The 15,918-nt window shown below is 37.3% G+C and overlaps 1 protein-coding gene across 7 annotated transcripts in view; it reads left to right on the forward strand.

Annotated features, from left to right (window-relative positions):
* The window catches only part of Kansl1l (KAT8 regulatory NSL complex subunit 1 like), a 90,317-nt gene that overhangs the window by 5,398 nt on the left and 69,001 nt on the right, over nt 1-15,918 (forward strand). Inside the window, exon 1 of one of the 7 annotated variants that reach the window (XM_021227406.2) lies at nt 6,145-6,202. The exons of 5 other annotated variants lie outside the window; for them this stretch is intronic. The gene's annotated coding sequence lies outside the window, so the exon portion shown is untranslated. Of the gene's footprint in view, nt 1-6,144; nt 6,203-15,807; nt 15,827-15,918 lie in introns of those variants that run through there. One more of the 7 variants, XM_021227407.2, reaches the window with a different exon arrangement.

Here is a 15,918-nt window from a genome sequence, read left to right on the forward strand (position 1 = left end):
ACTCTGTAGACTAGGCTGGTCTCGAACTAACAGAGATCCACTTGCTGCCTCTGCTTTCCCAGTACTGGGATTACAGGTGTGTACCACCACTGCCCATCATAATTTTTATTTTATAGGTGGATTTGTGTCTTCTACTTTACATTTAAGAGAATAGGGCTTATAAAATTACAATTAAAAGTATATTTTATGTTTGTGGGTAAAACTAGAGAGAATATTTTCCAAAGATAATATGGGATGCTTATATGCATTCCAGAATATAAAGCATAACAAAAATCTGAAGCCATATGAGGAATAGGAAATCAGATTTAATTTTAATATTCATTTTTCAGGAGGAACTGTGGTTCTTATTTAGCTTATCAAATTCAAGTGTGAATGTATTTGAATAATTTCTTCAGGAAATGTCAACATGCATTTGAAATATGTAAGTTCTTTATTAATTTGTAAAGATTTGGTTACTAAGTGTCTGAACCAACTCAATAGTAATTGCCTTGGCAGTTATCTCACTATGTTTACGCAGGTTTTGAAAGAGAACTGCTTTTGCTATATTTCATGATCTCCAGAGGGTTAGGTTACTTTTAGTTTATGCTAGACTCAAATATAAATGTGCCATGAAAGTACAACTCAAGCTACTAATGAAAACTTCCTAGACAAGGCAAAACCTGTTTCTAATAGTACACTTCAGAATAAGTAAACTCTAATTCTCAGTGAGTGCCCTTTGGATTAAATTATAGACTAAAATTTTAGAATTTATTATATAGATTTAACTGTATAATTCAGTTCATTGTTTTTGATGAATTAATTTGTTTTTATAATACAATGAATACATAATAATTTATATATACTATAAAGAAAAAAGTGACAAAGTGTTTATTATTTAAGTTATAATTGTTTGTCCTACAGAAAGTCTCTTATTGGTATTTTTCTGAATCTTGTAAGAATAGTATATATTTGAATCTGGGTTGACGGATTATCTATAATGATTTTGTGATAAACTTCTTTTATGTATGCTACTCATAAAAACCACTGTATTTCTGTCTGACAAGATACTAATGAATTTATGTTAAACTGAAATGTAAGCTGAAGAATCACTTGGTTGAGACAAAGAAATATAATTGGTTTTGGATTATTAGGAATTCTTGCCTTAAATCAAGACTGTAGCTGCTTTCTTTCAAAGGCTACTGGTAGTTTTTAAGCTTGTAGCATTAGCTTAAAAAATCCTATTAGCTTAATATTTTAGTGTGTGTGTTTGACAAAGAAAGTTTTATTTTTCCCAGTTTTTCCCCCTCGAGGTCATTAGACTAATTACATTAGGAAAGTGCCACATTATACTTAAGTATCTAGGGTGTACACACAATAAACAATCCTTACCAACAGTAGGAGTGTCTGGAGTCATAGAACACAATATTTTTGTAGTTTGAAAGATATTTTTAGATTTAGCCAGGATTAAATCTCTATATCCCATGTGTGTAGTTAGAAAATGATTAAGATACATTTTTCGAAAATGGTTGGAGTTTCTCATCTCTGTATTGTCTAGACTTCTGAGTGCCTAAAGTATGCATATGTGTGGTTAAGATAAATTTGAGGATTGAAATATTGTAGTTAGTGCTTGATTCCTGATTATTTAAGGAAGAGTACATCTTACATTGTACTAGTACAATAAACTCTTCCCACACAGACTTGCACATTTGAAATGAGGCTCTTTCTACCTTAAGATTGTGGTACAGAAACTCTGGATTTTGAAGATTTGTTATACATAAAGAATATATATATATATACCTATATATATTCTCATTAAGAACTTTTAATTTTGGCTATATGATGTATTTTCATTTGCTAAATGAAATAATTATTTAAAAATGTCTGGCAGTAAGTTGAAAATAACATATGTAGCTCCTACCATATTTCTCCTGGGCAGTTACATTCTGTGTTAATGTTTTCTAGCCTTTTTACCTGAAGACCTGGCAACAAAATGTCTCATAATTCTCCTTTGTTAAAAATTTAGAGCAGTTTTATCATTTAGGATGGTGTTTGTTCAGGATGTTTTGTTAAGAGCCTGTTGTATGAGTCAGTAGTGATGGCTCACTCCTGTAGAGGCAAGTGTATAGTAAATTAAGAGTCCACATTACCCAGAACAACTGCCTGGGGGAAAAAGAAGAGAAAAGCTTCCCACGGGCCAAACAATATCCTAGGATCCAACTGTTGATGAAAACGTAGAAAGCCCAGTGCAGCTTTCATTCTGTCATGAGAAGTACCTGACACGAGGCTGGAAACAGTGTTTTCATGCATGAGCCCTGGCTTAGGTCCCTAGCTCTATCAAGTAAATAAATCTGTTCTTTTAAAAACTGGGTACAATCCCAACACTTGGAGGCAGAGGCAGGTGGATCTCTGACTTGGCAGCCAGCCTGGTCTCCAGAGTGAGTTCCAGGACAACCAGGGCTACACAGAGAAACCCTGTCTGGAAAAACAAACAAGTAAGCAAGCAACAGAAAACTCGGCCCACTATGCAGGTTACTGTAAGAGGACTATGAATTGAGGCTATCCAGTGCTACATGTAAGAACCTGTCTGTCTCTAAAATCAAAGGCTGGTGGTTTAGCTAAGTCATAGAGAACTTTCCTAGTATGTGCCAGACTGAGTTTGATGGAACCTGCACCACAAACTCATACATACAAATACAATAAGAAATTTTAGTTCATAATTTTAAATATATTGTTTGTTTTGAACATACTATTATATAGTAAGTAATACTTTCACATAATATTTGAGCACAGTATTTAATTTATTAAGTGACATCAGTTATAAGAATTGATTTGACTTTTTTTCTGTGTGGTTTTCTCTAAGCTTCCTGAATCTGTGGTTTGGTGTCTCATTAGTGTTAGTGTTCTTGTTTCATCGTGGTGTGTCTTGGGGGATTGAACTCAGGCTTTCTATCTTGGTGACAAACACGTTTGCCTGTTGAGTTATTTCTTATGCCCTGACACTGTGGGTTTTTTTTTTTTTGGGTTTTTGAGACAAGGTTTCTCTGTATTGTTTTGGACCCTGTCCTGGAACTCGCTCAGTAGACCAGGCTGGTCTCGTACTCACAGAGATCCACCTGCCTCTGCCTCCCGAGTGCTGGGATTAAAGGTGTGCACCACCAACGCCTGACTGACACTGTGTTTTTGATTTGTAGAATTTGTTTTTGATTCTTTGTTAGGACTTTTGTTAATTTACTTACATTATATGTGTTGTGTATTGTCTTTCTCCTCTGATTAAAACCCCATTGGTTATTAATTATGGTTGTTTTAAGTTCCTTATCTGATGATCCCACCTTTTAAAACTGTATTTTTTCCTCTTAGAGTGCTTTGCAAGCTTTTTAACTGAAAGTTGAATATGATGTACCATGTAAAATGAACTCTATTAAATGTCTAATAAAATGTCAAACATTTAAAAAATGACACTGCATAGTCTGGTGGTTAGGTCTACCTGCAGTGTTTCTGTGTCTTGTGGATTAGAAAGGACGGGTGGGGCTGGGACTTGGGGTTAGGTATTTCCCTTTCTCTAAGGTGGAAGGAAAGCTGGAGTAGACTAGAGCTCAGTGGATCTTTAATTTACAGTTAACCACACTGGACCAAAAAACAAAAGCCAGGAGACTCGTTAACAGATTTCTTAACTTTGGCCTGTTCTTATCTGACCTTCCAAGCACTTTTAAGTAGCCTCCATTTGTTTCTTACTGACCGCATCTTCATTCTCTTTGCGGCTTCTCTCCAGTAGCTCCCTTTCACGTAGCCATTACTAAACTCCCTAGTCTTTGCCATGGCTCCTTTCCCTTGTTTTTACTCTCTGCCTAGGTAAACTCCCACTCCTTGGCTTTAACTGCTGTTTGTATGCCCTGACTTCTCTAAGTACTGTCTAATTATGACCTCTTACTTGAACTCTAGCCTTGTTTGGCTGACTCCACATGGGTGGCTGATCCATACTTAAAAATATAATAGGATCCTAAAAAGACTTGAAAAAGGAAAAAACAAAGGTTCCCAAGTATGCTTTATTTCAAAAATGTCACCATTGACCATGCACTTACTGAAGCAAGAAAACCAAGGCTTACTTTGGTTCCTTTTTTCCTTCCTTAAACCCTGCAAAGTGTTGATCCTCAAAAGTTTTCTTGACTCCTCCTTGAAACACATTTCATTTGAGTGTTCATCATTCTTATTAATTCCTCACTAGTCCAAGCATTGACTCAGTAGCTGCCTCTCTGGTTCCTCTGCATTCCTGGTCATTTCTTGAGGGGCAGCTAGAGTGAGTTAGCTCTCTATCTCTGTCCCTGTCTCTCTCATGTCACTCAAATCATTTCCTCACCTAAATTTCTAATGACTCTCCCTTAGTTTAAGTACAAAATTCAATGGTCTGACTATATCTACTACTCTGGTCCTACTATTTGTTCTTTGGTCATTATGTTCTGGACATACTTACTATTCTTTTCCACAAGCACACGAGACTTATTCTTACCCAAAGTTTTATGTTACCTTTTTTTGAGTGGGCGGCATACATCTCAAATTCATATTAGCGTGTTATTGTTTGAGATCTTAAAGCAGATACCACCAAGAGAGAAACCTTGAGAGGCCCACCCTGATCCACACATCCAAATTTACCCTGGTGCCAATATAGACATGTTCTATGCCTTAGTTTTCCTAAACTCTTACAAAACCTTTGTTTACTGCAGTAGTGTGTCTATCCTTGTCTTAGTTTTATATTGCTGTGTTAAGACATCATGACCAAGGTAACTTAGAAAGAGCTTAATTTGGGGCTTACAGTTTCAGAGTCTGTGACATCATGCTGTCAGAGTCTGCCACCATGGCAGAAGGCAGCAGCCACCAGAACTGTAGCTGAGAGCTCACATTTCTATCCACAAGCACAATACAGAAGGATTGAGACACTGGGGATAGTGTGGGCTTTTGAAACCTCAAAGCTTGCCCAAGTGACACACTTCCTCCAACAAGGCCACATCTCCTAATCCTTCCCAAACAGTGCACCAACTGGAGACCAATTATTCAATTATGTTCAAATCACCACACTTATATTATAGCCACTTTTCACAGGAATGAAGCTTTTTTCAAAAAATTCTTATTTTTAAAATACATTCTCTCACATTCCCTCCCCTCTCTCTAGCATATTACTCTAAATGCAAACTTTGTGAGGGTAGAATTTTTATTCGTCATGCCCACTGCATCTTTCTACTATTTAGCATAGTTTCAGACATGTTTACATATGCAAGTTTAAATGCACTATTGACAATTATTTTATGACTAAGGGACTATTATCTTTTTTTGCCTTTAAGAAAGAAACTGATTTATTTCCATAATTTGTGCATTTTATTTTTAAAACTAATAGTTTTAAATGAAAAAGGTGTGTGGTATGGCTGGTTGTTACATTCTCAATGAAAATGGATTGCTTGATTTGTAGTCAGAGTTTTTTTTTTACTGTCTTTCTAAAGTTGACTTCCAAAGCACAGCCTAAACATTTCAGTTCTATGAAATAGTTGCAATTATATTGAACTAAAGGATATTGTCTTGAGATAAACTTACAGAATTGCTTACTATTGTGTGCTTTTAAAATTATCATTGTTTATATTTTGCCTTAATCCAGGTACATATTTTGTGTGTTAATGAAGTATATTCAACTAAGAATAAATTAATTAAAATCTGCATAATGGTTGGAGCCATCAATCATAGTTAACACAAGTGATTTACAACTCAGTGACTTTTAGTAATATGCACATTTAATATATGCAAACTGCCATACTTTTTGACCATATATCTCAAAAGCTCCCAAACTACCATTTTAAATATTTTTTGACTGGGTTTGGTGACACATGTTTTTAATCCTAGAGCTTAGAAGGCAGAAGAAGGCATATCTCTGTAAATTTAAGGCCAGCTTGGTCTAGTTACAGAATTCCAGGCCAGCCAGAGCTACATAGTGAGACTATATCTCAAAAACCAAAATCAAAAGGTTGTTGTATTTGGTACTTAATTAATTTCTGGAAAATTCCATTCATCAATTTTTTTCTCATGCATATTTTGCTATCATATCTTAAAGTCTACAAGTAATAAAATGTTGCAAATTTTTTCTTCTTCTTTTCCCTCCTAGATGTTATAAGAGTTTTAACTTTTCCATGTAGGTCTGTGACTCATTTAGATGGACCTTTATCATTTTCATACATGATATGAGGTATGTGTTGAGATTCATTTTTTCTCTATACTGAATTGCTCCCCTTCCCAAATATTGTACGAGTGTAGCTGCATGTTTCTGGTCTGTTTTCTTTCCGTTTTTCCTGTATCTCATTCTTGGCCAGTACAGCATTGTCCTTATCCCAGTGTTGGTAGGTAATGTGAATCCTTCAAGTTTGTTCTTTTTCAGAATTATTTTGGCAATTTTAGTTCTTCTGCCGATAAATCTTTAGTCAGCTTGTCAGTGTCCATAGAAATCCTTCCAGAATGTGGTTGTAATGTTTACTGTCACAAGTCAGTTTGAGGAGAGTAAGATCATATCTTAGCAGTCTCTTCTATGAGTGCAGCGTATCGTTGCGTTTTGTAGGTCATCTGAATATTCTTTGTGTTTTATACTGTTCAGTATATGGAACATGCATATTTTGTCAAGTTTGTTTTGTTGTTACTGGAAGTGGAGCCCAGGGCCCTGTGTATATCAGTCTTTACCCTGAAGTTATGGTAATATTGATACATACTTTGGAGGTATTATTAGAGTTGTTCTCTTAGGAGTTGTGTTAGGGTTCTCTAGAGGAACAGAACCAATAGACTGAAAAAAATTGGGAATTTATTAAGAGTGGGCTGTGGTCTGGCTATCTGAACAACTGTCTCCCAATGGAAGGGCTGAGAATGCAGTCCACAGGTTGGATATCTGTGTTGGAATCAGGATGAAGAAGGTTCTAATACTAGCAAAGGAATGCCTCCCCAACAGCAGGAGAGATGAACTTGCCAGCCAGAGTGAAGGCAAGCAGGCAAAAAGCAAAAGTTGCAACTGGAAGGTGTGGACAGATTTAGTGTGAGTCTTCTCACCTCAAATGATCTAATCAAGAAAATCCCTCACAGATGTGCCAGGCTGCTTGGGGTTTTAATTGACTCCAGATGTAGTCGCACATAGACAGCCAAGATTACCCATCACTGAAAGTACTGGAGTTGTTACTGTCTTCAAGTTTTCTGTGTCTGGTCTGTTTTTTCACATCTGTGATTATGAAGTACAAAGGTTTAGCACTTTGACTTTTGTCTGTAATCTGACTAAATGCCTGTTAGGATAAATGTTCTGGGACTTTTTTCTATATTCCTTGGGATTTTCTATACAGAAATTATATGATGTGTTAATACAGAGATTTATTTTCTAATCTGCTTGCCTTTTCTTGCCATGATACACTTAGTGGATCCTCTAGTATGATACTAGAAATGAATGATGAAAATATTTTACTTCATTCCCAGTCTTGGGGTAAGAGAATTCTTCATGCACTGTCAATTCTGATCTAAACTATAGGCTTTTGCGATTTGTGCTCAATTAAGAAATTTATTTTTTTCTCAAATTTCATGAGTTCTTCTTTTCCATTATAAGTGGATTTTACATTCTGTGAAATGCTATGAGATCTTTTTTTTTTTTAATCTTTGGTATGGTTGGTTTCAGTGATTGATCCTGCCTTGAGTTCATAAAATAAGCCATACTTGGCTGTGTCACCTTATCCCATTTGTATGTTGATGTAGTCGTACATTAATTTTAAGTAAATATTACTAGTTATAACTACGTGGACCCTGAATCCTATTGGGAAAATGTGTTTCAAATGTGTTTTCGTGACCTGGATAGTTGTGGTGGTGTGTCCATGTAACCCTGTATTCACGCTGGAGAGACAGCACCATCAGCCAGAGAGGCAGGATGATCAGGAATTCAAGGCAAGTGCAAATACATTGCCCAAGCAGTTTTCTAGTGTGGGAGATTAGAACATAGACTAATGCTTGCCCTCAGGGTCTAGAGTGATGGCATTGTGGTTAAAAGCTTCCTGTTCTTCCAGAGCACCCAGGTTCAAGTCCCAACACCCACACAGCAGCTGACAAGAGATCCAACACCATCTTCTGGCTTTCACAGACACTATACATACAAGGTACACAGGCATACATGCAGGCAGAACACCCATATACATAACACTAAATAAATTAGAAAAAAAAACCAAAAAACTGCATTCCTTCCAAGAATACAAAATAATGTCTGATAGTGCTATGTGAAGAACAAGAAAGCAGTCCCAGAGAGAAGGACCAAAGCTGTTTTCAATATATTGGTCAGGGGAGGGCTTTAAGGTACTGTCACTTGTTGATTTTCAAGACTGATGTGAAGCCTAGTGCTCCTAGAGTGTATTAATCCATGCAGAAAATTGCAGAAGATGAAATAGGCAGAGGTCTGACAATGTAGGCCATGAAAATGATAACTTCAGATTTTATTCTAAATACAGGACCAACTGCTCATTTAGTCAGCAAATATTTATAGCGTATCAGCCTGGTCACATTGTTATTTCATATAATAGCAAAGTAGCAGTCTAGCATTAGACTCTAGAGCTTGTAAGAGCTAGTGATATATGTACTTTACATAATATGAAAGTAGACAAAATTAGTATTTTAGAATATTCTCAATTGGGAAGTATGGAAAACAATTACATGTATGTGTATAAAATTTAAATAATTGAATCTACTTACATGTTAAATACTAAAACCATAACGAATACGTCAGCCTTTTTATTTAAAAGATATAAATATTTTTATGAGTTTCTTTTGGTTACATATTTCTGCTTGGGCTTTTTTTTCCAAATAAGATATATTTGGGGGCTGGAGAGATGACTCAGCAGTTAAGAGCACCGGCTGCCCTTCCAGAGGTCCTGAGTTCAATTCCCAGCAACCAAATGGTGGCTCACAACCATCTGTAATGAGATCTAATGCCCTCTTCCTGCATGTAGTCTCTATATGTAGATAGAGTACCATATACATAAATAAACCTTAAAAAAGATATATTTGGAAATAGTACACAGAATAACCTCATGGAAATTTTAAGTAGGTGTTGTAATATGTCTGGGCTTTTCCTTCTAGAGACTATAATCTAAAAGTCTTTAAGGCGAATGTAATTATCTATAAGATATAATTATAATCTCAAATAATAAAATAAAAAACTTCAAAAGATAGCTGTCTGTTTGTGTGTAATAAAATCCCTCCAAATTTAGTTATTTAAGACATTCTTCTCCGGCTTCTTTGTCTTGAATCTGGGCAGATCTCTCATGAGCTCTAAGCAGGGTTAGCAGGTGCTGCAGTCATCTCAAGGGGACTGGGAAGAGTCTACTCCCAGATCACTCACAACTGCCTGTGGGAGGCGTCATTTCTTTGCTGTGGGTCCTTCTGGCTCACAGACTAGCAGTTAGTTTCTTTACTAAGGGGAAAGGCAGTAAGGTGGAGGAGCCAGTCTCTTCATCAACTTAATCTCAGAAGTCTTGTTCTGGTATTTCTGCTGGGTCCAATCACCTCAACTACACTACTCAGCCTAGTTCATATTCAAGAGAGATTATCCAGATATGAATGCCAATAGATGTTATTAGGGTCAGTTCTGAACTGTCTAGTATAACAGATCTCAAAAGTTTTTCATTTTCTACATTTCTACATAAGTGGTCCTTAGCCACTTTATTCTTTTTATTTCCTTCCTTCCTTCCTTTTCTTTCTTTGTTTTTTTTTTTTCCAGACAGGGCTTCTCTGTGGCTTTGGAGGATGCTGTCCTGGAACTAGCTCATGTAGACCAGGCTGGTCTCAATCTCACAGAGATCTGCCTGCCTCTGCCTTCCAAGTGCTGGGATTAAATGCATGTGCCACCACCGCCCAGCTCTTCTATTTCTTAATATGTTTTTACTCTACTTATTTGTAGTGTTCCCTTATCTTTTTCCAGGAACCAAGATGAACTAAAACTCTGTTGTCTCATGATATTTTACATTATGGTCCCTGCTGCTAGACACTGTGGTTATATCCATTGCATCTTGTCTAAATGATTGAGAGAAATGTGAGTGGGATAAGAACTAGAAATACTATAATGGGACTTTCAAGATTATAAGGTATAGGTCAGTGAGTTGATCAAATTATTTTTATTCTGGGAGAAATTTCCCCCAATTAAAAAAAGTTTTTTCTTTTTCTTTTCCTTTAAGACAGACTTTCTTTGTGTAGCCTTGTCTGTCCTGGAACTAGTTCTGTAGACCAGGCTGGCCTTGAACTCACAGACATCTGCCTGCCTTTGCCTTCTGAGTGCTGGGATTAAAGGCATACGCCACTGCTGCCCAGTCAAAAATTTCTTATTTATATGCATGTGTGTAAGCATGTTACATGTGTGTGTGTACTCTCAGTCAGAGCTTCAGGTCCTCTGGAGTTGGAGGTATAGGCAGTGTGAGTTGCCCAGTGAGGGTGCTAGGAACAGAAAGGGGTCTGCAGGAATAGCAATTGCTTTTAACATCACTTCCCTGATGTTCCATCATTTTTTCTATTTCCATTAAAACAGAGAGAACTACAAACATAAATCTTGTTATTTTCATTTTTCCTTTAAAATTTAGGTTGAGTGCGAGTTGTTTAGTTATACAGAAATGTATTCATTTTGGGATAATTCAAATTTGAAGACATTATAAAGTATGTATATATATATATACAAACATCTATTTTTATCTAGTTCATCATTAACATATTTTGTATTTGTTCTTTTTTCCAAAGTCATAAAATTTATAATGATAATGACAACTCTCTTAAAGTATCACTCTTAGTTCTCTCTCATGGAACTTGATGTAACCCCTGGTACAGGTATGATGGGCATCTTCTAGTTAACTTTTAATTAAGTATAAGCTTGTGCACCAATATACACATTTGCTTTTATGTTTGTGTTGTATTTATATGGTATAGAACTAGTGTGTATGTATGCATGTGTGCACACGTGCCTACACTGTTCTTTTTTTCTTTTACTATTAAAGCCTTTCTATACTGATACTCTTTTAACTTCAATATATTATTTCATTGTGTTTGTTTTTTTTCTCTTTTTTAAAGTCTTATATCTAAGTTGTTTTGAATTAATGTTTTGGTGTTATAACCTTTGCTCATAAACCTATGACAAGCATATTTTCTACTTTATATACAAATTGCTCAACTAATTTGTGGCCTTAGTAGATGTGAGAAATTTTGCTTCCTTCCTTCATCATAAGTGGTGTTTCAGTTTTGCGCCATTATTGAGTTTGGTATTTGGACTTCACTTTGCTGATAGTGCATTTCTTACTACAGTGTTCAAGTAGATGTTAATAACCATTTAGAATGTCACCTAAGTGCCTTATTACTGTATCTTTTACTTATTCATAGGAGTTCTTTATATATCTTAGCTTACTAATGATTCTTTTATAATTTGTAGATACTCTCTACTTGGCTTTGCTCTTAACCGTCTGATAATTTTTAAGGTTTATTTATTTATTTTATGTATATGAATGTTCTATCTGCATATACAACTTTATGTGAGTAATGGGCACCAGATCTCATTATAAATGGTTGTGAGCCAGCATGTGGTCGCTGGGAATTGAACTCAGAACCTCTGGAAGAGCAGCCAGTGCTCTTTTTTATAAATTAGAAACATGCATGTCAATCCCAGCTCCCCCCCTTCTCCCACCCAGCCCCACCCTCACCTCCCATCCCCCGCCCAATATCCACATCTTTCCCCAGGGAGGGTGAGGCCCTCCTTGGGGGGATCTCCAGAGTCTGTCATTTCATCCAGGGCAGGACCTAGGCCCTTCCCCGTGTGTCCAGGCTGAGAGAGCATCCTTCCATGTGGAATGGGCTCCTAAAGTTCATTTGTATGCCATGGTGAACACTAATCTACTACCCAATGCCCCAGAGATTTCTGAGGCCTCCTCACTGACACTACATTCATGGAGTCTGGATCAGTCCTCTGTTGACCTTTTAGCCATCAGTCTGGGGTTCAAGAGCTCCCCCCTTGTCCAGTCAGCTGTCTTTGTGGGTTTCACCAGCAGTCTTGATTCCTTTGCTCATCACTACTCCATCTCTGTCACTGGGTTCCTGCGGGTCAGTTCAGTGTTTAGCTGTGAGTATCTGTCTCTGCTTCCGTCAGTCACTGGATGAAGGTTCTAGGGTGTCATATAAGGAAATCATCAACCTTATCATTAGGTAGGGGCTATTAATGTAGTCTCTCTGCTATTACTTAGTTTTCCAGTTGGTGTTATCCTTGTAGCTCCCTGGAAATCTTACTGGTGTCAGCTCTCTCCTCAAAGCTATAATGACTCCATATGACTCTATTATGGTATCTCTCATCCTGGTCTCCGCTATTCTTACCCCAACTCAACCTTCCTGCTCCCCCATGTCTTCTTCTACTCTCCTGTTACACCTCTCTCTTTTTCCTGGTTCACTCTCCTCTCCCCTCATGTTCCCAATCTCCTCAGGAGATCTTGCCTCTTTCCACTTCTCTGGGGGTAAAAACAGGGAACCACCCTGTTTTCCAGACTCACTGGCCCTGGGTTTGTAGGCTGACACTCCTCTGATCTATGTCTAAAATCCATATATGAATGAGTACATACCATGCTTGTCTTTTTTGTGACTGGGTTACCTCACTCAGGATGGTTTCTTCTAGTGCTGTCCATTTGCCTGCAAATTTCAAGATTCCATTTTTTTCCCCCACTGAGTACTCCATTGTGTAAATGTAGCAAATTTCCTTATTCACTCTTCAGTTGAGGGGCATCTAGGTTGCTTCCAAGTTCTGGCTATTACAAATAATGCTGCTATGAACATAGTAGAACAGACATCCTTGTTGTATGAATGGGCATCTTTTGGGTATATGCCTAAGAGTGAAATCACTGGGTCGTGTCTCTCAGCCATTTTAGTCTCCTCTATTGAGAATTCTCTATATAGTTCAGTCCCCCACTTTTTAATTGGGTCCTTTGGTGTTTTGGAAAATAGCTTCTTGAGTTCTTTGTTAATTTTGGAGATCAGCTCTCTATCAAATGTGGGGTTAGTGAATATCTTTTCTCAATCTGTGAGTTGCCTTTTTATCTTGCTGTGTCCTTTGCCTTACAGAAGCTACTCAGTTTCAGGAGATCCCATTTATTAACTGTTGATCTCAGTGTCTGTGCTACTGGTGTTATGTTCAGGAAGCTGTCTCCTGTACCAATTAGTTCAAGGGTACCACCCACTTTCTCTTCTAAGAGGTTCAGTGCCGCTGGATTTATGTTGAGGTCTTTGATCCATTTGGACTTAAGTTTTGTGCATGGCGATAGACATGGATCAATCTGCAGTCTTCTACATGCCAGCCTCCAGTTATGCCAGCACCATTTGTTGAAGATGCTTTCTTTATTCCATTGTATATTTTTAGCTTCTTTGTCAAAGATCAGATGTTCCTACGTGTGTGGGTTAATATCAGAGTTGTTCAATTCGATTCCATTGGTCTACCTGTCTATTTTTGTGCCAATACCAAGCTGTTTTCAGGACAACAGCTCTATAATAGAACTTGAAGTCAGGGATGGTGATGCCTCCAGATGTTGCTTTGTTGAGTAAGGTTGTTTTGGCTATCCTGGGTCTTTTGTTTTGCCATATAAAGTTGAGAATTGTTCTTTCAAGGTCTGTGAATTGTGCTGGAATTTTGATGGGGATTGCGTTGAGTTTGTAGATTGCTTTTGGGAGGATTGCCATTTTTACTACATTGATCCTACCTATCCAACAGCATGGGAGATCTTTCCATTTTCTGCTGTGTTCTTTAATTTCTTTCTTTAAAGACCCAAAGTTCTTGCGATACAGGTCTTTCACTTGTTTGGTTAGCATTACCCCAAGGTATTTTAAGTTGTGTGTGGCAATTGTTAAAGGGTTATGTTTCTCTGATTTCTTTGCCAGCCCCCTTATCATCTGTATATAGTAGGGCTACTGATTTTCTTGAGTCGATCTTGTATCCTACCACTTTGTTGAAGGGGTTAATCAACTGTAAGAGTTCCCTGGTAGAGTTCTTTGGGTCACTTATGTAAACTATCATATCATCTGCAAATAGTGAAATTTATACCTCTTCCTTTCCGATTTGTATCCCCTTGATCTCCTTTTGTTGTCTTATTGCTTTAGCTAGAACTTCGAGTACATTATTGAAGAGGTATGGGGAGAGGGGACAGCCTTGTCTTGTTCCTGATTTTAGGGGAATCACCTTGAGTTTCTGTCCATTTAATTTGTTGGCTGTTGGTTTGTTGTATATAGCTTTTATTATGCTTAGGAATGTTCCTGTTATTCCAGATCTCTCCAAGACCTTTACCATGAAGGGACGTTGGATTTTGTTAAAGGCTTTTTCAGCATCTAGTGAGATGATCATGTGATTTTTGTTTCTCAGCCTGTTTATATGGTGGAATACATTGATAGATTTTTGTATGTTGAACCATCACTGACTCCCTGGAATGAAGCCTACTTGATCGTGGTGGATGAGCTTTTTGATATGTTCTTGGATCCGATTTGCCAATATTTTATTGAGTATTTTTGCATCAACGTTCATGAGGGAAATTGGTCTGAAGTTCTCTTTCTTAGTTGTGTCTTTGTGTGGCTTTGGGCATCAATGTATTGAAGCCTTGTAAAAACAGTTTGGCAAAGACCCTTCTGCTTCTATTTCATGGAATACTTTGAGGAGAATTGGTATAAGCTGTTCTTTGAATTTCTGGTAAAATTCTGCACTGAGGCCATCTGGCCCTGGGCTTTTTTTGGTTGGGAGACTTTTGATGATGACTGCTTCTATTTCCTTAGGTGTTATAGGTCTGTTTAAATTGCTTATCTGTTCTTGATTTAATTTTGGCAGGAAGCCTTCCATTTCCTTTAAATTTTCAAAGTTTGTGGAGTACAGGTTTTCAAAGTATGACCTGATGATTCTCTGGATTTCTTCAGTGTCTGTTGTTATGTCTCCCTTTTCATTTCTGATTTTGTTAATTTGCATGTTCACATTCTGCCGTTTGGTGAGTTTGGATAAAAGTTTGTCTATCTTGATTTTCTCAAAGAACCAACTCTTTGTTACATTGAATCTTTGTATTGTTTTCCTAGTTTCTGCTTTATTGATTTCAGCCCTCAATTTGATTATTTCCTGGCATCTACTCCTCCTGGGTGAGTTTGCTTCTTTGTGTTCTAGAGCTTTCAGCTGTGCTGTTAATTCTCCAGTGTAACTATTCTCCAGTGTCTTCATGTGGGCACTTAGTGCTATGAACTTTCCTCTTAGCACTGATTTCAAAGTGTCTCATAAGTTTGGCTATGTTGTGTCGTCATTCTCATTGAATTCTAGGAAGTCTTTAATTTTTTTTTTTATTTCTTCATTGACCCTGTAGTGGTGCAATAACACATTATTCAATTTCCATGAATTTGTAGGGTTCCTGCAGTTTGTGTTGTTGTTGAACTCTAACTTTAAAGCATGGTGGTCTGATAAGATACATGTAGTTATTCCAATTTTTTAGTACCTGTTGAGGTTAGCTATGTTGCCAAGTATGTGGTCAATTTTTGAGAAGTTTCCTTGTGGCGCTGAGAAGAAGGTATATTCTTTTGTGTTTGGATGGAATGTTCTATAGATGTCAGTCAAACCCAATTGGGTCATAACTTCTATTAGTTCCTTTGTTTCTTTTTTAGTTTCAGTCTGATAATCCTGTCTTGTAGGAGTGAACCCCACAAAGCTATCCGCCCAACAGGGCGGGGTCAAGGTAGAGATAAAAGGAAGTGAAAGGAAAAGGGCCTTCCCTTTTTCTCCTGGAAGCCAGCCAGGCTTCTAACTCCTGGTCTGTGGGACTCTCTCTCTCTGGTAAATATATTGTTTTCCCTATATAGCTTCGAATATAGTTATACTGTCTAGTGGTGAGAGTGGGGTGTTGAAGTCTCCCACTAAAGTGTGTG

Source organism: Mesocricetus auratus, unplaced genomic scaffold, assembly GCF_017639785.1.
Source record: "Mesocricetus auratus isolate SY011 unplaced genomic scaffold, BCM_Maur_2.0 Super-Scaffold_100010, whole genome shotgun sequence".
NCBI lineage: Eukaryota > Metazoa > Chordata > Mammalia > Rodentia > Cricetidae > Mesocricetus > Mesocricetus auratus.